General features: G+C 35.1%; 1 protein-coding gene across 4 annotated transcripts in view; it reads right to left on the bottom strand.

Annotated features, from left to right (window-relative positions):
* LOC111052507 (carbohydrate sulfotransferase 11) overlaps positions 1-22,536 on the bottom strand; it is a 98,778-nt gene that overhangs the window by 56,023 nt on the left and 20,219 nt on the right. Inside the window, exons 1-2 of one of the 4 annotated variants that reach the window (XM_039441232.1) lie at positions 17,273-17,669; positions 16,329-16,569 (exon numbers count right to left, since the gene is read on the bottom strand). The gene's annotated coding sequence lies outside the window, so the exon portion shown is untranslated. Of the gene's footprint in view, positions 1-16,328; positions 16,570-17,272; positions 17,670-22,536 lie in introns of those variants that run through there. The other 3 variants (XM_039441229.1, XM_022339202.2, XM_039441231.1) reach the window with 3 other exon arrangements.

Consider the following 22,536-nt stretch of genomic DNA (forward strand, 5'->3'; position numbering starts at 1 on the left):
ATGGAGAACTTTAGCTGTGATTTTTTGACTTGTTCGATCACAGAATCAGATTCAAATGAGTTAAAATGGATTGTCCTGCGGAGGAAGCATACAATATAAATTGCATGCTTATTCGTTAATTATACACAGTTATTGAGTATCAATCAGTGCTTGATATTGTACAGATATCAATACCTTCTAGTTATATTCACTATATTGGAAAGAAATTGTACTTGTAAATTCAACATTGGTATAGGTTTAATACTGTAGTTAAGATATTTTAATGTTTCCTATTTCATTAGAATATGACATTTTAGAATGATATTTCAAAATTATTAAAATAATTAATACCCAGTGGATTGAGAAGTTAGTTTTGCTGTCTCATTCCAGTGAATCAGTTTTGATGAGTCGTTTTCTTTCTATTTTATTAATTGTCGTGTGAAAAATGGAGGTTGAAGAGCTTCAACTGTCAGGTTCTTCTTTTAGGATTATGCAATTCCGTTTAGAAGAGATGATATGTTGGATGGTTTAATAGAAATATCAGAGATTGAGAGTGCACTTAGAAGATTAAAAGATAACAAGGCGCCGGGTACAGGTGGTCTTCCAATTGAGTTTTTCAAAAATATGCCAGTTGAATTAATATACAAAGTGCGCTGTTTATTTGATCACGTTTTGGGGAATGCAGATGTACCATCCAACTTTACAGAGGCAGTAATATTCCCGATCCATAAAAAAGGTGACACGTCAAATGTACAAAATTATAGAGGTATATCATTTGTTAATGCTTTTTCGAAATGGTTTGCAACAATTTTACTGGCAAGACTCGAAAAGTGGGTGCATATGGATGATGTTCTGTGTAAATACGAGGCTGGTTTCAGAGAGGGTACTCCACAGTGGATAATGTATTTAATCTCTCGTGTATCACTAGCTTGAAACTGCAAAGGAAAGGTGGTAAAGTTGACTGTTTCTTTGTAGATTTGAGAGCCACATTCGATAAAGTTGAAGAAATGCACTCATCCATAAACTGTACGATTTAGGGCTATCCAATCAGTTCATCAAAATCATCCACCAACTGTACAAGTCTACCAAAGCTAGTATATGGTGTGGTACGAAGATGACCAGCTATTTTAAGACATTAAGCGGCTTAAAGCAAGGATGTATCTTATAACCAATTCTATTTTCTCTGTTTGTGAATGATTCATGTGAAAACATGGTTGAGGGAGTTTGGATGGACGAACTTAATGTGAAGGCCCTACTATATGCCGACGACCTTGTCTTGTCTTGTCTTGTCTTGTCTTGGAACCAGCATCTCTAAATGTTTTAAGAATGCATGTTGAATATACGTTCAAGGCATTGAATATGGTACAGAATAGACTGCCTAGAAAGCTAGCGGAGAAAATAATAGAGAATAGGACATCTTGGTTTAAGGAATGGATACGTTGGGATGAGAAATATGGATGTAGTTTGGCGGGACGAGCAATGGACAGGAATGAATGGAAACGAGAGCTCGAATTGTTGTGTGAGAGAATGAAAGAGGAAAATGTTATGTCTAGCTTACAAAGAGCAACTTCTGTGCAATTTCATAGCCTATATATCCTACTGGACAAGGAAGAAGGAAGAAACTATCTGAAACTGAACTTTGATAAAAAGACGATTGGCTGCATACTCAAGGCACGTGGCGCGCTGCTAAATTTGAACTTTGGTAGTGGGAGGGAAGAGGCACAATGGCAATGCTCTATGTGTAATTTGAGACAGAGAGAGGACATAAAGCATTTCCTAGGGGTTTGTCCAGTTCTAGTGGGGGTATGGGAAATGTATCTGGGCAAAAACATACTAACAGATTCGGAGATTGATTGATTTGCTGCCTTTATTAAAAAAAAACCTGGGAGGGCGAAGTTAGGGCGCAGCCGGCCCTCTCTTACACTTAACCCTCAATGATAGAATGGCTAAATGGAAAAGATTGGAGTATGCTAGCGCGGTATGTGGAAAGGGCAGCTTCTGTTAGAAATGAGTTAATAAGGGAATTATTAAAATATGTAGTCATGGAGCAAGTAGTATTATATTTATTTTTCGGTTTCAAGTAAGTTATGATTTTTCTGAAAAGGTTAATAGATTATTTTTATTCTGTTTAATCATTTAATTGCATGTGTGTAAACTTTTACATTATTTTGAAATTTTTAGTAGATGGAAATGAAATGTATACAGTATAATTATGAAATGATAGCATGATACTGACTCCTGGCAGACAACCTTTCGGCACAGTTGATCACAGCACCTTGTTGAATAAGCTTCATGCTGCTGGTGTCCGTGGTGTTACCAACACGTGGTTAAAATCATACTTGATGGATAGAAAGCAGTATGTGTCTATTTCGGGTTGTGATAGTGAGCTGACAACAGTTAAATATGGCGTTCCACAAGGATCCGTTTTGGGCCCTATATTGTTTTTAGTCTACATAAATGATTTGTTTTCCCACACATTTTTTGGCCCAATTACATATTTTGCCGATGACACAGCCCTAGCGTATTCTGCTAAAAATGGAGAAGAACTGCATGAAATGTTGCAGCTGGATTTGTTTGATTTGCGATGCTGGTTCAACTGTAACAAACTAGCACTAAATGCGAGCAAGACTTCCTATATAAACTTTTCATTATCATCACCATTTAGTTTCACTGATCCTGTCAGGTATCATCAGGTTGGTTGCAGATCTGTGAGTTGTGACTGTGAGGTAATTCAACAATCTGACTCTATTAAATATCTTGGGCTAATATTGGATCAAGGTCTAAATTGGGATTTGCATGTGAATAAAGTAAAAGGGTACCTCTTATACTTGGTTAGGACTTTCTATCAACTGCGTCAATTCTTCCCTGTAAATATTCTTCGTGTAATGTATTTCTCTTTTTTTAATAGTAGGCTGGAATACGGAATCTCATGTTATGCATCTACCTTCATGTCTCATTTTAAAAATCTTATAGTCCTATAAAAATCAATTGTTAGAATAATGTTTGGAGCAAATAGACGAACGCATACTTTCCCAATATTCAGGTTTTTTGGAATTCTACCTTTCAGATACATGTATGTACTGAAAGTTTTATCTTTGTTTTATAAAATGAGTGGGGATAGGAATCAAATGGGGAATCTTGAACAGAATCAGCAGATAACTAGGCAAACTACAAGGATGCTAATCAGACTCCCCAAACCAAACAGCACTACCTTCCAGAGATGCTTTTTATTCCTTGGACCTAAATTCTTTAATATTCTCCCAGATGAGATTAGAAAGCTACAGAATCTCAAGAAATTCCTAAAACAAACGAAGAGTTGGCTATGGCTTCATTCACCATTAGAAGTAGAAGACTTATTCAAAGTAGTAAGCTGAGAAACACATGGTGCTAATGTGCTCTTGTTGAAATAGCATCAACGAACTTTGACCGGCTTGTTTTCAACTTGACAGTTGTGAATTTACCTCTTGTCAAGAGGGTGAGACCTTGACAGTTATTTTGTGGGTGTGCTGGTGTGCTATTTTTTCGGTAGGAGGACTCCTACCGAACAGTCAATGGTGATACTGTTTCAATGCATCTTTGTGACGTTGTCTATCGTTAGTTTTCTGTAGACAAAAACTGTCACCTGTTGCTTGTGAGTGGACGATTACAAGTCAGTTTTCCTTGACCTATGAACTTGAGACTTCTTGTCTCAAATATATACCGTAACTATATCTGCAGCCTCTCGCTGATTTTTGTTTTTCTCACAGCTGACACTATAATGATACTACTACGATAATTATTGGCTATGCTATAACAGACTTTCATCCTTATTGTTTTCTAACTTGAACATTTTCGTCTTTCCTTTATTTCTAAAACAATAAGGTGTTCTGTTACTAAATACATTATTAAATGAATAGACATTTGTAATACTACAGACAACAGACACCATTTCTATCTAATTTTCAATCATTGAACTTAAAAATGGAGACAATACTTCAAAACTAAATGATTTGACAGAGGTTCCAGGTGATATTGCTGTTATTAAAAATGATCTGGCTTCAGTGAACAATTTATTGACAAGTATTGAGCCCCGTCTCTGTGAGTCGGAAAAGCGTATTGAGGCTTTGGAGCTGCAGCTGGCTGAGATAAAAAATAAGTCCTCTGATAATACTGGGCTGGATTCGAGTAACCTGGAGTTGACGTTGGCGGAAATTCACGACCGTACTCGACGCTCTTCAAACGTGATGATTTTCAATATGGAAGAATCCTCAAGTGTTGATAATGCGGTGAGAAGGCAACATGACTTGGAACTAATATCAAAAATCTTTCCCACTCCTCTTCCATCTTTTTCCCCAGTGGGTGTCAAAACTTTTCGTGTGGGTAAGAAGATACAGGGAAATACTAGGCCACTTAAGGTTGTTATGAATAGTCCCCAAGATGCTTTAACTGTTATATCTAAATTTGATTCTAAATTATGTGATCCACAGTTCTCTAAAGTTAGATTGTCTAGAGATAGGACCCCACTAGAAGCAAAACATTTAAAGGCTCTGAATGTGGAATTGGAAGATCGTAAGTCTAAAGGTGAGGAGGATTTGACTATTAAGTACATTAATGGTGTCCCCAAGATTGTAATTAATAAGCCAAAAAACGAATAAATTCCAACGGTACACCTAAGAACTATAGTATTTATTTCCAGAATGTTAATGGGCTGAGGCTGAGATCAAAACTAACGGAATTATCCCTCAACGTCTCTATTGCTGATAGTTATGACTTAATTGCCTTGGTTGAGACCAATCTCACCTCTGATATTAGTGATAGTGAAATTATTGGTATTGATTCCTATAGTGTATATAGATGTGATAGATCAGAGCGCACTAGTGATAAATTGAGTGGTGGTGGAGTCCTAGTGGCTGTGGATAATGGTATTTCTAGTTATCCTTTATCTGTTACGTCTTGTAAAAGTGAGTGCCTGTTTATCCTATGTTCTAATTTAGCTTGTAAGTTCTTGATTATTTGTGCATATATTCCTCCTAACCAACCAGCTGATGTCTATTATGATTTATGTGATTCTATTGAATGTGCTATTGTACAGGCTGGTAGTCCTGATTACATATTACTGGTTGGTGATTTCAATCTGCCAAATGTGGACTGGACCAGTTTGAACTTGATCAGTGCTGCCACTTCCAGATGTATAGCTGATTTGGCCCTTGTACATGACCTGCAGCAGGTGAACGAAGTGCTCAATTCAAGAGGGATACTTCTGGATTTAGTCTTCTCATCCATTCCGAATCTGACTGTTTGTGAGTCCCAAGATCCACTTGTTCCTACGGATAGGCATCATCCTGCACTGCATATTGGCTATTGCTTGAATGATGGGTTTCAGCCTAAATATGTTAAATACATTCCTGATTTTCGGAGAAGTGACTTGTTTTCCATTTTTAAGGTTCTACAGGGGATGGATTATCCAGTTTTCAGTTCCAGTGAGGGCTCGGTGGTGGAGGAGAGTTTTAATGAATTCTATAGATACTTGCATTCGATTATCATGAGGTTCACACCAATAAAGAGGGTTCATGTCTCTAATTTCCCTAGATGGTTTTCCAAGGACTTGAAAAGACTGATTGTGGCCAAAAAGATTGCTCATAGGAAATACAAGGCTGTTGGTGATGTCCACCTCTATGAGGCTTTCTGCAGTTTGAGGGAACAATGCAAGGTCCTGACTAGAAGATGTTATGATGCCTATATAATGGGAGTTGAGGATTCTGTTCAGACCAATGTCAGGTCTTTCTGGTCACATGTTAATGGGTTGAAGAGGGCCTCAAACAAACCTGCCATCATGAGGCTGGGTGACAGGAGTGCTTCAACAGCTGTTAGGAAGTGTGAACTCTTTGCTGATTTCTTCTCTTCTACCTTTTCTCATGACACAATACCTGTTCCTGTCTTTGATTTTGGCTGGAACCAATCGGTTCCACCCTGCTGCATTGCACCTATGGATATTCAGCAAAGGTTAGAGGTCTTGGATGTTGGTAGGAGCATGGGACCCGATGGTATTCCTTCACTGGTGCTCCAGTTCTGTGCCCCTGTCTTGGCTGGACACTTGGCGGTTCTTTTTTCCAATTTGCTAAGGATAGGCATTTTCCCCAAGGTTCTCAAGAGTGGTTTTTTGGTGCCTGTCTACAAGTCAGGAGATCATTGTGAGGTGAAGAATTTCAGACCTGTAACTATTCAGTCTGTGATTGCCATGGTGTTTGAGGGTGTTGTCATGGATCATCTTTATTTCCACCTAAGAAGGTGTATATCTCTGGAGCAACATGGTTTTTTGAGATCTAGATCTACAACAACTAATCTGCTGGAGTTTCAGGAATATGTCATGGGTGCCTTTGTGGATGCTTGTCAGGTTGATTGCCTTTATCTGGACCTATCAAAGGCATTTGATAGAGTTGATCACTCTCTGATGATTGCCAAGCTGAAGGGTTATGGTGTTCATGGTTCCCTGCTGATGTGGCTGGATAGCTACCTTAGAGACAGATCCCTTATTGTGAGATATGAGGGTCAAGAGTCATCTCCTTTTAGGGCATTGTCTGGTGTTCCGCAGGACTCACACCTGGGCCCTCTCCTCTTCAACTTATTTATGAATGATATTGGCAGTGTCATCTCATGTCATTTCTTGATGTATGCTGATGATGTGAAACTCTTTGATGTGGTGAAACCTGGTCTGGGGCATGTGGCTTTGCAGGGCTCACTTGACAGGATTGATGAATGGTGCCTCAATAATGGTATGGCCTTGAATGATGCCAAGTGTGTCATGATGTCTTTTAGGCGTGGATCTAATGTACTTGACTTCCAGTACTTTTTGAGGGGTGCTCCATTGAAGAGAGTGTTGAAATTCAAGGACTTGGGCGTTGTTATGAGTCCTTCTCTTAGTCCATTGGAACATATTTGTGGTGTGACATCTAGAGCTGGGTCTTTGCTTGGTTTCATTTTCGGGTCCTCAAGAGATTTCAGATCTCCTTATAGCCTCCTGGTCCTGTTTATGGCTCTGGTTTTGCCTGTCCTGGAGTATGCATCAGTTGTCTGGTCGCCTTATCATCAGTATCAGATAGATCAGCTGCATGGGTTGCAGAGGCGATTTGTAAGAATGCTTGGCTGTAGGATGGGATTTGCCTACTTTGATGTTCCTGTGATGGAATTGGAGAATCATTTCAGACTCTTACCCTTGGTTCAAAGGAGAAGACTCAATGATCTGGTGCTTCTTTTTAAGTTGGTGAATGGGATATTGGACTGCCCTGAATTACTGGCTGGCATTGATATTTGTGCTCCACGAGGGACCCGTTCCAGGACCATTTTCCACAGACGCCTTCATACTACTGCCTATGCCTATAACAGTGGACTGTCTAGGATATTACGATTGGGCTGTGAGGCTGCTGCAGCTGGGATAGAATTCTTTGGTGTGTCTGCTATGGCTTTCAAGAGAGCGGTTTTACAGCTGGGTCTATAGTTTTTCTATTTTGCAGAGCTAAAATGTATTAAGGGCTTGTTCTCTGGCTGCTTTCATTGTATTTCTTTCCATTTGCTTGTTTCATTGTTTTTTGTTTTTTTTTTCTTATTTTGTTATCATTTGTATTAGTTGGCTGTGTTTGGTTATAGTGTTAGTATTATTGTGTTATTGTTATAGTTATTATTATATTGTTGCACTTGCTGCTATTGAATTACTGTGTTTCCTTTGTTATTGCTACAAATATTTTGTTTGCTATTGCTTTAGTCTTTGAATTCGTGCTGATAGTTTCTTATGTATATTTGTAAATTTTATTTCATATTACTGTTATTAGTTGTTATACTTCTCCTTGCTAAGTTACTTATTTGACTCTATGTTATGTATCTCATATTTATATTTATATTTGTCTTGTTATTTTTGTTGATCTTGTTAAGATTGTATTCTTTTGAAATTGGTGTATACCGTTGGAAATGTAATAAATAAATAAATAAATATCTAATACATTATTGAATATGAATTTCAGTGTAGTATGGCATTTTTACTGTAGTTACTTCTGTATCCTTTAAAGTTTAACCTTTGCTTTGAGCTTTGATCTGCAAACATTGTTTTATTTATCACTTTTATGTCTCATCTTTTATTTTTCATTTTTTCCCTCTCTTGTCATGAATTATGTTGAAAAAGATTATACTGGTGATTCTTCCTCCCATTTTTTTCGCAGTTTGAACTACTACAAGTATATTTAAAGAGAGGAAATGCTACAATCAATCAATAAAATTACTTGATGATGGTGATTGAATGTGTGTGTGTGTTTGTGTGTGTGTGTGTGTGTGTGTGTGTGTAGGCTTTTTTCTCCTCCTATATCCGATTAAACCTCAACTCCTGCTCACGGACAAGTGCTTCATGAAGCACTTTGTGAGCAGTTATTGTTCACATTAATATTATATTATATATTATTATATTATATATTATTATATTATATATTATTATATTATATACTATTACTTACAATCTATTATTAAATTTTAGATGGATTATTGTTGTATTTGTCAAGCTAGACTCTATTTGGTTTCTGTATATGTATTTATGAGTGTGAATAAATTTGAATTTGAATTAAAACTTTTGTCTTGTGTTAAATTTCTGATATACATTCTCTTGTAGTGTATGGTTTTATTGTTTTATTATGTAAATAAAGGCATTTTCAATTCAATTCAATTACTGAGGCTTATTCATCTTGACAAAGTCATATAATTCTTTCAATGTTCTCATGTTAGGTTGCTCTTCACATAATCGATCCTTTTTATTACTCTCTAATAAACCACAAACAAATTTATCCTATAGAACATCCTCCAATCTAGACCAAAAATCACACATTGTAGATTGTTCCTTTATTAGGCCTATAGCGTACCAAGCTTTCAAATCATCTTCTGGTCACTGTTTTGGATCATAGAAATCGATTCGTTCTCTGTAAAAAGAAACTCTACGAGAAAAATGGCTTCTCATAGTCTCGCAAAGCTCTTTGTAGCTCTTTTTTTTTCATAAGTCTGGTACGTATAGATCCCTATACTTATACACCTCAGTACCTAGAAACGTAATTAAAACAGAAACTTTACGAACCTCCGGAATGGCGTTGACTTCAAAAAATTGTTCCAGTAGTTCTTCGTAAATATTCGAATCTTCTGAGTGAATATTGAATTCGGAAAGTTTCCCCAAATTCAGAGAACGAACTTCCGTCGAATCCTTGTCGATTCTTTGAAGTTCTTCATTACTTTCCTTTCCTTGTTTTCTTTCTCCTCGTCCCCATTGTTGAGTATCGTTTATTTACTTAGATACAAGAAAATAGGGAAATACATAATTAACTTGATGCCTTTAGGCCAGATCAAGAACTGAACTATTTATTCTAAATCCATAGCAACGTTCCAATCAAAATAAGATTTTCTCAATACATTTCATTTGGGATATCTTTTTTCATTCCTTAAGTTAATGATATTTCAGTTTTTCAACAAAATAAACATAATCTGTATGCAGATAACACCTACCGACTTTTTTTGATTTAGAAAAAAATACCTAGAAATAATATTACCTACACCCAACAGTTCAGCCCAGTACGTATTTCTCTTAATTCGTTTGGGGGCGCGACAGTCGAGACCGACGACATTCGAGGCCTACGACCGTAGAGGACTGTTTTTCAGGAGTCCTCTGCCGTCGCAGGTCTCGACTGTCGGGGCTGTACAAAAATTAGAGTGGCCTCAACTGTCGTCTAACGCAGGCGACATTTGAGGCCACTTTTTCAGGAGTCCTCTGCCGTCGCAGGTCTCGACTGTCGGGGCTGTACAAAAATTAGAGTGGCCTCAACTGTCGCCTAACGCAGGCGACATTTGAGGCCACTTTTTCAGGAGTCCTCTACCGTCGCTGGCCTCGAATGTCGCTGGTTTCGACTGTCGGGCCTGTACAAAAATTAGAGACTCGCTTGCAGCAGGCGACAGTTGAGGACACATCCTACTGCGATTCCAGACAAAATACATGTTGTAATGATTATAACTTCTGATTTGTTGAAAACCAAATAATGGAAACTTCCTTCATAAAAAAGCATATGAACTTTGAAGGTAGATAGGGCTTACCCTTGAAGGATTTTCAGAACGATCATCTTTGTGAAGAATTACAGCTTAATCAGTCAAGTATTTCAAGCGTGATGAGCTCACATAAAAACAGACAGAAAGACAGACACCATCTCGTCTTATAGATGGATAGAAGATAGATAAATATTTAGATTTGTCAATGAAGGAGGCATAATGCAGTAGTAATGGATTCCCATTACTTAAAAATATGTTTAGGGACCATCATCCAAGTACTGGAATGTATATGACTTGACCACCTTTGTTGACGAAACTCAATTGGAGGATGGAAAGATGCCGGTATCTTTATTTCACATGCTGAACTTTCAAAGTTACACGAATTTAAAGTTATAAAGAATTTAAAAGTTACAAAATTAATAAGCTTCAGAGAATAGAAAAAGGTTATATACAGTAGTATGATGCTTAGAGTAATGAACAAATTTACCTTTTTATATAATCTAGGAAGTTGATTTGAAAAATCAACAACTTTACATAAACATTCTTCCTTAAAAACATTTTTTACTGTGTTTTTGAAAACTATACCCGAAAGATCTCTAACAATTACTATATATAATCAGGCATATAATTTTGTATCTGTGTAAAACCACATTTTTTGAGATCTTGCAATTTGTAGAAATTCAGTTCTAAGATTATTCCTGTGCCTAGTATTTATAACTCGCACTTTGCGCTCAGCAGGGGGCTTCGCCCGCGGCACCCCTGAAAATGTTATTATATATATTTATATATATTATTTTGGTTGATTTTTTTTTAATTTGGGGTTGGGCTGTGCCCCCTTGCACCATACAATGTTTAATTGGAGTGATAAAAGTTTTGGGTTGGACATTTTTAGGGTTAGAAAGTTTTTGAGGCCTAAAAAATGATTTGTTTTAACCTTTTAGTGCGCTTGATATTTTAAAAATAAATTGACTTGCATTTCCCTTATTTTCTAACCATTCTCTTCCATTCAACTCAGATTAATTTTCTGAATGTCTTATTCCTTTAGCTTTTTTGATAAAATTATCCAGTAAAAAGTTAGATAATTCTGAATTTATTTCAATTCTTCTCTCATGAATTATACAAAAGCCATTGTTTCGAGGAAGTAGTAGCCATTGAACTGAGAGACAAGGAAGAAGATAGGAAATGGTATTGAATAGAAAGAGATGGAGAAACAACAGCCAGCAGGTAGCCATCCAGCTCTGTATAGGGTCGGTTGCACAGAAGCCTGTCAAACTTCAACCATGATTGAATGCTATGAAAAGAAGCGCCTTCTTTTCAAAAAAGACTGACCTGATTGGTTCTTTTGGCATTTAATCATGATTAAAATTCAACAGGCTTTTGTGCAACTGGGACAATGGGTTTGTTTAATTTGGAGTTAAAGACCATCTTCCTATATGAGTAGGTGGGTCTCACCATATTTCCTGCTATGCTGATTCACTCATTATAGCAGACAATTCTTCATAATTATTGAGCTACGACTTTAATTTATAACAATAAATTGATATCAACAGGTACACCTTTACATGCTGACTAAAGACTTGAATTAATCATACCCTTTCATTTCCGAAATACCTGGTAAGTTGTTATCGCATAACATATATTAGTCAATATAGACATCCACTACACAGTTCATAGGTTCGTATAATTGATTTTTTGAGTTCATATCATCAGTTTCTTATTCAGTGTTTCTATAGCTTTTTTTAATGCTACTCTTGCTTACTATTTTTAATCTCTTATTTATTGCTAACTGTTCTGTAACATCAGAATCTACAAAGGACCTCAAAATATCTTGTGATTTATAATTAGATTTCCTATTGAATAGGACAAAGGCCTATTCATACAGAAACCACATGGTACAAATTGTATTGGTATTATGTGGTCGCTGTATTCATAGCCCAAAACATAGACCTAAGAAGTCCTGCAACTAGAGAGTTAAAGTATGCAATATTCACATTAAAAGGACAATATCGTTTTGAGTGAACCAATGTTCGCAATGCACCTTTGAAGAGCTAAACGAATCTTATCTCTTGTCAATATCCTAAAAGTAGCAAGTTCTTCAGCCCGGGGGAGCTTACCAGTTTCTACAGTATTATTATCACCTCCTGACTACTTCTAACCAATCTACTATCCGTCTGATTTCGTCTTTTTTGTCTTATTTCATTGATGCACTACAATGAATACTGAATACTGTTCTTTTTTCTCAAATGATCATCATTTTTTCTCCTTTAGGAACTTCGGCCAAAGGATATAGAATATTTACAGTGTATGTGAGAGGGTATGATATTAACAGAGTACCAGATCACGATCATAAATAGAATAGATTAGGTTTGATTTGATGAAAATATATCCATTCATTCATGGAAATTGCAATAATACTTGTACTTTCTGGTTTATGCTCTTATTCACAATGAGAATGAAAAAACGAATTATTCAATGTATTTAACTAAGGATGGGAACATCCTTAGAAAGATTGTAATGAAGGAGGAATGCAATTGAAATTTGGCACAATTCTCTATTTTTGAAAAGGACATGAAAGAGTATTCCTTCTATGAGCCGGAGTATGGTGGAATAGAGCTGTTAGAAAGATAAGCTGATACTGTATTGAATAGAAACTGAGAACTAAACCAAACATGGATAGTTGAATGAATGAGTGATAAAGGAATTTGATGGTGCAATATTCGACTCATGGTTTGGGACTTGACCTGTACTTTTCAAGAAATAGTCAATTCATATTACGTTTCAAGGAATTTTATTATTAGGCAGGTGGACAATGATGATGCTCAGCGCACATCCAGATTCAGAGTTCTGCTTCTTTAGAAAACTGTTATCTGCTGAATGACAACAAAAAGGCGTACGGAATGGAAAACATAACAGAGAGTCACATGTTAATGTCCATGAATAGAATTGATGAGGTGGAATAAGCTGTAACGGTGTTGAATAGTACTGTATTCAATGCAACACATTTTGGGAAATACGTACTCCAAAATATACAAAGCTTATGTGTTTTAAAGAATTCCCAAACATTTAATATGACAATAGGTTGATATTATTTTCGTTTGTGTTCACATTCATACTTTGTTCGTTCATCAAAAATCCTACTTCAAAATGTCAATACCTGAGAGAAACTAACAATCTGGTGATGTTAATCGTTGTGCATTGTATTACCACATGAAGAAATTACAAGTGAGAGACCAAAGTTGCTCTTGACACTTGACACAGTTTACACTTGATGGTGTTTGACCTCGAAGAAAAACACATTAATTCAGTTTTCAATAAGTTATCATCATAGTTCAGTTTAAAGTAGCCTAAATATATAACCATGGTTATATAGTCATCGTCAGGTACTTCTAATGGAAGAAGACCGTTTGGGGAAATAATTCCAAAGTAACTGAAAGATTCTTGGAACGATTCTGCAGTATTGGACAACGCCAATAAAAAAACTTGACCCCCTATTCGCGACCCCCTCCCCGCCCCAGAAAAATGGCTTCAAATCTATCGGAAATTGGTGAGAAAGTATGGAATTATGAAGCTCAATTAATTTTAAGGTGGAAAATGAGAAAGCATTTCTAATATAATTTTTAGATATATTATTTCCGATTTCGTGGAATTATTACAAAATTTTGATTTTCAGAAAGTTATTGATATCTTTGGTTTTAACTTGAAATAGACATACAATTTATGTCAATTGTAAAACACTAGTATTGTTAAATACTATTATTTAATGACTTCAGGTTAGTTACCTTTTCTAATGGGCCTTTCTTCTCGGCAAGATCTTGCACATCTACCGGACGTTTTTCGAATGAACTTTCATTACCATCGCACGCTTCTTGCACAATCTCCACTTATGAATAATCCCCTTTTCCTAAAGAGACTCAATCGATTTGTGCGATAATAATGTTGTGTGCAACCAGTGGCGGGGGGAGGTGGGGGTTGGTCAAGGATTTATATTATCTGAGCTAATGTCACGACGCTCAGGTAACGTTTCTCTTCTCGAAATATGAGCAGACATGGTGAACTTGAAGACTGCACAATACCAATACAAATGAATTCTGCCAACTGACAACATCAATCGATAATTATTATTATAGACTTAAAGAACTGGGAAGGACTGAGAAGTGTTTTAATGGTTAAGCGCAGTTGAATCTATCCAAAAATACTATCAATACCGTTCCAACATATTCCGCTTCATCAATTCCATACACTTAACTCTTATAATAATTATCATGCATCATCTTCATTGTTGATTTTCATCTTCATAGAACTCGTAGAATTCTTCATAGAATCTCTTTTGGTATCATAGAATTCGAAACATAGTTTGTGGTAACTATAATCACAATCAAAAAGTTAGTCTTGACGCGGAGTTGATTTCTAACCATGGTAAGTTGGAACATTTTTCAAAACCTAGATTTGAATACCAAAATCAATCTAAAAATTTACAAGCATTTGATCTGATTCCTTATAATGATAACTCATCAAATCCTTGTAGTGGAGAATTATTGAAAATTGTTGATCAAGAACTTGAAAGTATTAATGGTTATGTAAGTTTAAAATCTGTAGCCCACAGTCATCTGCACATTGGAAATGGTGAAAAGAGGAAGGAAGAGGGTGATGATGAGGTGGAAAGGGAAGTTAGATGGAATAGTGGAGAGGAAAATGGAATTGAATCGAATTATGAAATTAAGGAAAAACTTGGAGAACGGAATGAGAATGTACAAAAAATGAGGAAAGATGTGGAAATGGAAGAAAGTCAAGGTATGAATTTAGAAAGAAATTAAAAAGAAATATTGCCTAGTATTGGGAAAAGTGAAATTGATAAGAATAATTATAGAATGAAGAATATGTATGAATTGATGCATACTCAATAAAGAGAAGGAAATTAATGAAAAGATTTCTAAGTACCCAAACAGTCAAAGAAAGTCAGTCTTATCAAGCAGTGTTGCATGTAATGCAGTGTTATGTTTTGTTCACGTTCGTTTCATCTTGTGTGTTTAGTTTACATTTGTTTATGTTTGTAATCCTTTTCATATTCATTTATTTTATGGCTTGAGGGAAAGCCAATTTGTCAGAATGACCGAGTGTAGGATATGAGATTGTAGCTATGTTCATTCTATTTCGACGTATGATGTTATCATCATATGAAAGTAATCATGTGTGATTCATTCCATAAGCTACATCATTAATGAAATAATTAATCAATTTAGTTTTTACGAGGAAAGCTCAATGTATGGATCAAAAAATCGTAAAATGTGAATGTGTGAAATTAATAAAAGTTATTGATTTGTAACAGTATATGGATTTTTTGAATAATATTCAACATCTATAATGTACTGAGAATTTGACATCCAAGTATCAAAAATATATTCACGAGTTTGAAAATTTCGTTTTTTATGAAGAAGCAGCTAAGGTATATTTTCAGTTGTAAAGTTGCAATACTTATTCATAATGTGGAAGGAATAATGGGATATAATATATATTATTCAATTGCTGGTAAATCCATACTAATTAAATGATAATTCTTTTGGTGCTGTCTGCCATTCTGGAGAGCCTAGCGCAGGCGACAGTTGAGGCCTCTTTTTCAGGAGTCCTCTGCCGTCGCAGAGGATTATATTCTACTCTAATTTATAGATATAGTCTCCTCCTAATTTTCAGCCACAAAAACGTTTTCCAGCACACTAAACATGTTGATTTACATAGTTACAATACAAGGGGAAAAATAAACTAGTCGCAAAAGCAACACACAATTCAACTTTATTAATAAAATTTCAACTTACTTGTGAGCTACCATCAATTACCACTTCAAATACAAGCATTAATGGTTATGAGAACATTTAACTCTACAGTCTACTTGAAATTCCATAATTTATAGTATTTATTAAAAATATAAATATATTTATCTGACAAAATTATTATCTTGAATTTCACCTTCTACTTCTAGCTCATTTTTTGTACATGTGATTGGCTTCTTTTGTTTCTCATGACGATATTCTGATGCTCATATTTTGTGCTTTTGTTGAATAAATATATATATTCTATTCTACAAAAGAAAGCTTCATTCTAGGAAACTTCATTCTAGAAATAGGATGCGAATCGAAGGTTCTGAAAACTATGACTATTTACATAAGGAAGGAAGGCTTTCAATCCGAGGAAGTTTCAAGGGCGTAAGGAGGAAAAATTTAATCATCCTTTAACAAAAAGTTTAATTATATCAATTTGTGGAAATCCTACTGTACTAATTAGTTAGCAAGAAAACAAAAAAAAAATCAACTCACAGAAAAGTTCCCAAGATGTCAGCTCATTTTTAGTTTCTTGAGCGATTTTGGAGACTCTTCATTCTCTGTCTTGTGTTTAGCTTTGTTTGTGTTGCTGCTTGCAATCGTTTGAAGGATAGTATTTTGTAAGAAGCGCTTGTTGGTTGGACGAAGAGGGCATTTTGTCCAACCTGTTGGCCCAGCAACCTCAGCTCTGGCTGCCCCGGCTTTCGCTTCTTTTAGAAGCTCCGCTTCAGCCATCCTGCTCAATAAAAACAACAATTCACTTGTATAGGCCTATAATATATATGTGCAAAGAATAATGATTCCTTCAAGCATGAGAATTCTATTGGGATTAGAAGTAAATGTCATCTACAGAACCGGTTTGCACTATTCAAATATCGATTTAGGCAGGTACTATATAAAATTATACAAAAACATAGCTCTCGGGTGTGGTACACCACAAAATATTTTTTATTATGATTCCTGCAATTTCTCAAGTTCTCGGAAATTCTACCCACAGATTATTCTTATGTCGTATTCCAATGGCCTGATACCACTTTTTGTTAGTAAAACTGTAAAATAGTGCCTTATTCACACCAGCGTAGCGTAGCTTTCAATATAGCAGGTAGACCTAATAGTAGAGGTAGGTAATGACATTATTAGGAGATAAACTTACAACGGCTACGTCTTCTGAAGACGAATTTCAAGCTACGCTACGTCGGCGTGAGATGACCTTGAAGGTTAGGCCAAAATTAAAATTTGAAAGAGCGATTTTCATTGATTGAATCTATTTTTTAAAATTGTATTCTGGCTACAGATTCTCAAATTTTCTTCCTCTTTCATTTGAAAAAAATATGAGTTGATATGTTATCTTCAATAATAATTCACATACGAAGAGTTCATCACTTTAGCGTTTAGCCAAAAATAATAATTAATAAGTTGTGCAAGTGAATTAGGCTCACCGTTCAAGTTCTTCTTCTCGTTCACTCATATTCTATGACAACTATTTCCACCCCTATTATAGGTCATTCATGAAAACTAAAAGATAAACATTATTGGAATTAGGCCTTCGTATCTAATTATTTTGTTTTGCATCATGAAGATATAAAAATCTAAAACATAATATTAAGGAAATGTGAATGCCACATTCAATGATGAATAAATTAGGTAATTGTTCTGAATTTTGTGTTGATAGGGTATTTGCGTTGCCTACACAGTAAAAATAATAATGAAATAGTAATAAATAAGTTACTGAAAAGTGAAAACTGATAAATGTAATACAAAAACAAGAACCTAAGAGCAGCTCAACTTCAAGTTTAGCCTAGACCTAACCTAATAAATTATGAGATTTGATACAAAAACATAAACACAGAAAAAGAACAAACCACTCTCTGTCTCAGACAGCACCGTATCGCGCATGCGTTAGCAACGGGTTATTCCCGTTCCATTCAGTCAGATCTTTGAATGTAACGTTCTTTGTGATGATGGTTACCGAGCACTGTAACTGGAGCCAATCGTCATTCTATTAAATTTGATGAAGATATTATTATCCAATGATGATTTATCGTTAAATTCAATATAATTATAATAATCAATATATTATCATTTTATTCAATAAAAGAGAGAGTACTTTTGAAAAATATAATTAATAAAATATAACAGTTGTTATTTAACTGATGTTAAAAAACACTATAACTAAGTCAGCATATTGTCATTTCAAAACAAATACCGAACCCTCAACCTCCCCTTTTACATTCAAAACATCAATAAACATAACTACTATTTGAAAAACCTCTAATCCCTTCCAGCATATTGCAATTCCAAAGCAAAAACCTAACCTATCTTTCCACCTTTGAAATATCAAAAAGCATAATTCTACCTGGACCCTAGCCCTTTCTAGCATATTGCAATTTTAAAGCAAAATCCTAACCTAACCTTATGAAACATTATTAAATATAATCCAAAAAAAACCTAACCACTAACCCCTTCACATTTAATAATTTAGATTTCAAAGCAAAATCCTAACCACCTAACCTATCCTTTCACATTTGACACATCAAAAAACATAACTCTAACTGCAACCTAGCCCCTTCTAGCATATTGCAATTTCAAAGCAAAAACCTAACCTATCCTAATAACACATTATTAAATATAACCTAAATAAAACCTAACCTCTAACCCTTACACATTTGATACATTAGATTTATTCGTCATCTTTAGAACAAAACATAAACATGTGGTTAATTTCATGAACATGTTCACAAACATGTGGTTCAAAGCAAAATCCCAACCCCCCTAACCTATCCTTTTACCTTTGAAACATCAAAAAACATAACTCTACCTGGACCCTAGCCCCTTCTAGCATATTGCAATTTTAAAGCAAAAACCTAACCTATCCTTATAGAACATTATTAAATATAACCTAAATAAAAACTAACCCCTAACTCTTTCACATTTGTTGAACGATAGACAAGGATAGCAACACTATTGCAAATCGTACACTACCATTATAACGTGAACCTCACTATTCATACTCAAAGAATACTTTTGAATAACTATGTTATAACTGTGACTGTTGCTGGCTGTTACTCTGTTTCTGAGACAAAGAGAAGCTGCTGAAAAAGAAAGGTGAACACTTTTTCACATGGAGGAGAGCAGAGTCACGACGTCATAAGTATGACGTCATGGATACATATATCGATATCTATAGTTCCTTAGAATCGATAGTTGCTTATTAAAATCGATAGTTCAGTCACTGAGTACTATGTTCAGAAGAATACTGTACTATGTACTATGTACCGTATGTACTCCGTGGTTTAGCCACAGTATACATACAGTACGGAAACTTGACTAGTACCCTGACGCTAAAATCCGCCATCTTGTTAGGAAGCGCCGCATTGTAATAGTATTGATGGTAGGTTCGGATCACTTTAATGATCCGGATTAATTGATCTCGTTCACTGCTACGAGCCAATCAGAAGACCAAGATTGGAACTTCCCAAGGTCACGAGACGTGTTTAGTATTGGGGTCATGTAAAAAGCATTGGTTAGATAGGCGATTTATTACAAGTTTCCATTCTGTACTTATTCTGTGGTTTAGCAGCCTAGTTGGCAGAGCGACTGTTACGAATTTCTGATATTAAAATAAAAGATCTTAAAATCATGTTCATTCAAATAGCTTACTTTTTATAGTAAAGTCACTACCGTAGCGATATTTTAATCTTGTACAAGTCTGAAAGATCATGTAAAAGAACAAGATTTAAAGCTTTAATCTTTGTTCTTTTAAAGAAACTTACTAGTTAAGGCCCGGTTAAATTTTAACTGTGATTAATCTAACTAGAGATAAAACGTCTACTCTAAATTGGTTCTCGTTTAATAAATCACAGATAAAATTTAACCTTTTTGTCTTATCAAATATTGCATAAGATTTGAAGCTCTTATTTTTTGGGTGAAACATTTCATCATGTAAATGCACCTTACTGAACTCTTAGGTAGTAGGTACCTAATGAATAAGTTATTTTTATTCTCTTGTAATATATTTATTCAATTGAGCTTTTTTTTAGTAGAGGGTGGTTTGTAATCGACCTAAAACTTATTAGATCTTTTCATCACTCATCATCACCCTTCGCATTACCAAAGAAAGAGCTTTATGTGGGCATCACCAAGAGCAAAAAAGACTCAACTATTAATTCACTTTCTTATATACTATTAACTATATGAGATGAATTAACAGTTGAATTTTCTCATTGAGTTCTTTAATAGCTTAATTAAGGTACTTTAACCAAACGTTTTCCAGTTTGCATTCTTATTTGGAAAATTATAAAAGTATGAATAAACGCGGGTAGGCCTGCTTATTCTCTTGTTCTTGAAATAAAATTAAATGTATTTAAGGTGCGTTCACAATGCGGTTAAGAGTAGCCTATCTTAATAATTTAAGGTAATAAAATAAATGACAAGCACAGGTAAGCAAGATGAATACGGTACCACTGAATAGGGTTACAAACTTGCATTTTAATTTTTGAAATTTTTCATGAAGACTCTGTAGTCTAAAAATTATTCGGTCATTAACATGAATGACAAGTGGCCAGTACAAGTAAGATATTTATCGAAGTGTATTACAAGAGCATGATTCTTAAATTTCAAGGCCAAACTCCCTAAGTTAGTGATGTTATGGATAAAACTGTTTTAAACTCTATAGTTTAAGAAAAATTGCCAACACACATCCCACATTTTGAGTCAAGAATAGACTCGCTAATAATAACATTGCAGGAAATAAAACCGGATATTGCAATTGAAACTGAACAGAAATCAGACGAAAATGAAATTCAAATTATCAAAATACCAGGATATTCTTGTGAGTTGGCATGTAAAATATAGCTACCTTTAATACTCCTGTATTAGAGGTGGCTATGAAGAGAGACCTTCAAAGAGGAAGGCGTTTCAATATTGGTATCTGAGAAACTATCTGAATGTGAAAACATTATGGTAAAGGCAATTGTTGAATCTCACAGCAAATTCTTCAGTAATTTTGAATTTAGCGCCTTCCCGCTCCGTCTGTTGCCACCCCAACAGCCATTGTCATTAAATATTCTTGCCGCTTTTTCGCAATGGCTTCTCGTTTGTTCCAGTGAACTCTATACTAACCTTTACATAGTTGTTAGTATAGAGTTCACTGGTTTGTTCTACACTCTACGGCATCTTTTCCTGGTTGTTCCTGATACATCTTTTCAGTGACTGCAAAACTGATACTAATTCATCTAATCTTTTTGAACAATTACCTATGTATTCAGGTTGAAATTCATGAGCGGCGTCTCATTTCTTAGTGATTTCTAACAATTACTTCTCAATTTCTACAACATCGTTTGGTGACATTCTCATTCAGAACTTCAGTGACTGCAAAACTGGTTCTAACTAATTCATCTAATCTTTTTGAACAATTACCTATGTATTCAAGTCGAAATTCATGAGCAGTGTCTCATTTCTCAGTGATTTCCAACAATTACTTGCCAATTTCTACAACAATGTTTGGTGAAGTATTCTCATTCAGAACTCTAACCTATTACAGATTTCAAACACGTTGAAATTCGAACTAGCAATATTTATTATTATCAATTATTTTGAGAACTTTACATATTTTTATTCAACAAGACATACAAATCATTGATTTGGTTCACTTCATCAGGACTTTCAATACTTGAACTCAATTTTTGCAAGCCTAGCCTAGCCTGCATTGACATACTGATGGATCGAAGCAAGATGGCTGCCGGTTGTGATGTTTCAGTGTGTGGTCTCTGTAAATTATCTATTGGTAAAAACGGTCCAGCAATCATGTGTGAAGCATTTTGTGCTGATAAGTGGTTTCATACCACATGTGTAAAAATATCATCATCAGACATGAAGAAAATTGAAGAATTGGGTGAACATTCGAGGTGGTATTGCTCGACTTGTGACTTTAGGTTAGGACAGTGTCGTGATTCTAACTTGAAATCGGAAGATGTTTTCAACATTGCTATTAATGTTAACAAAATACTAAACAAACTAAATGTAATGGATTTTGAAAATAAAAAATTTCGTGATCAATTGGACATTGTTTTGGAAGAACAGTTCAAAAATTCTCAAGCGTGTTCAAGTAATACATGTCGTAACAAATCCATGCAAGATAAGTTTGATGCTCAAGTTAACACGATTTCTGACGACGAACTAAATAACTCAAATAAAATTATTAGTTTTATAAGTGACGTGAATGTAATTGATGTACCATTCAATACTGTTCAAAAGGTTAGAGAAACTAACACATCTTCAAAACAAGTAAGTGACGACAACTCTGAATTATTACTAAGCATGAATTTAGAAGACAACTCCCAACGTAGAATTTTAACTGATTCAAGACAGTCTCTTGTTCATAGTGTTCAAGACAAAATTAAAGACATTAAGACAATTCAGTCTGAAACTCGACTAAACACCGGAATTATTGACTTGAATAAGAGAGTGAATTCTTTTGAAGAGTGTAGTGGTTTGTCATCTAGTTTCATTAGTAAGAATGCCACTAATTCTAATCCGCTGGTTGCAAATTGGAGTAATAATAGATCTAAAAATTCTGATAAGTCAATACAAGCACATGAAGGAAACTCAATGAATCCTTCTGTGACAGAAGGTAAAAAATGGAATGTGGTCACAAAGCGAAATAAATTCAAGATGCACAACATTGAGACTAATATATCAGATA

This window comes from Nilaparvata lugens, chromosome X (assembly GCF_014356525.2).
Source record: "Nilaparvata lugens isolate BPH chromosome X, ASM1435652v1, whole genome shotgun sequence".
Classification (NCBI taxonomy): Eukaryota; Metazoa; Arthropoda; class Insecta; order Hemiptera; family Delphacidae; genus Nilaparvata; species Nilaparvata lugens.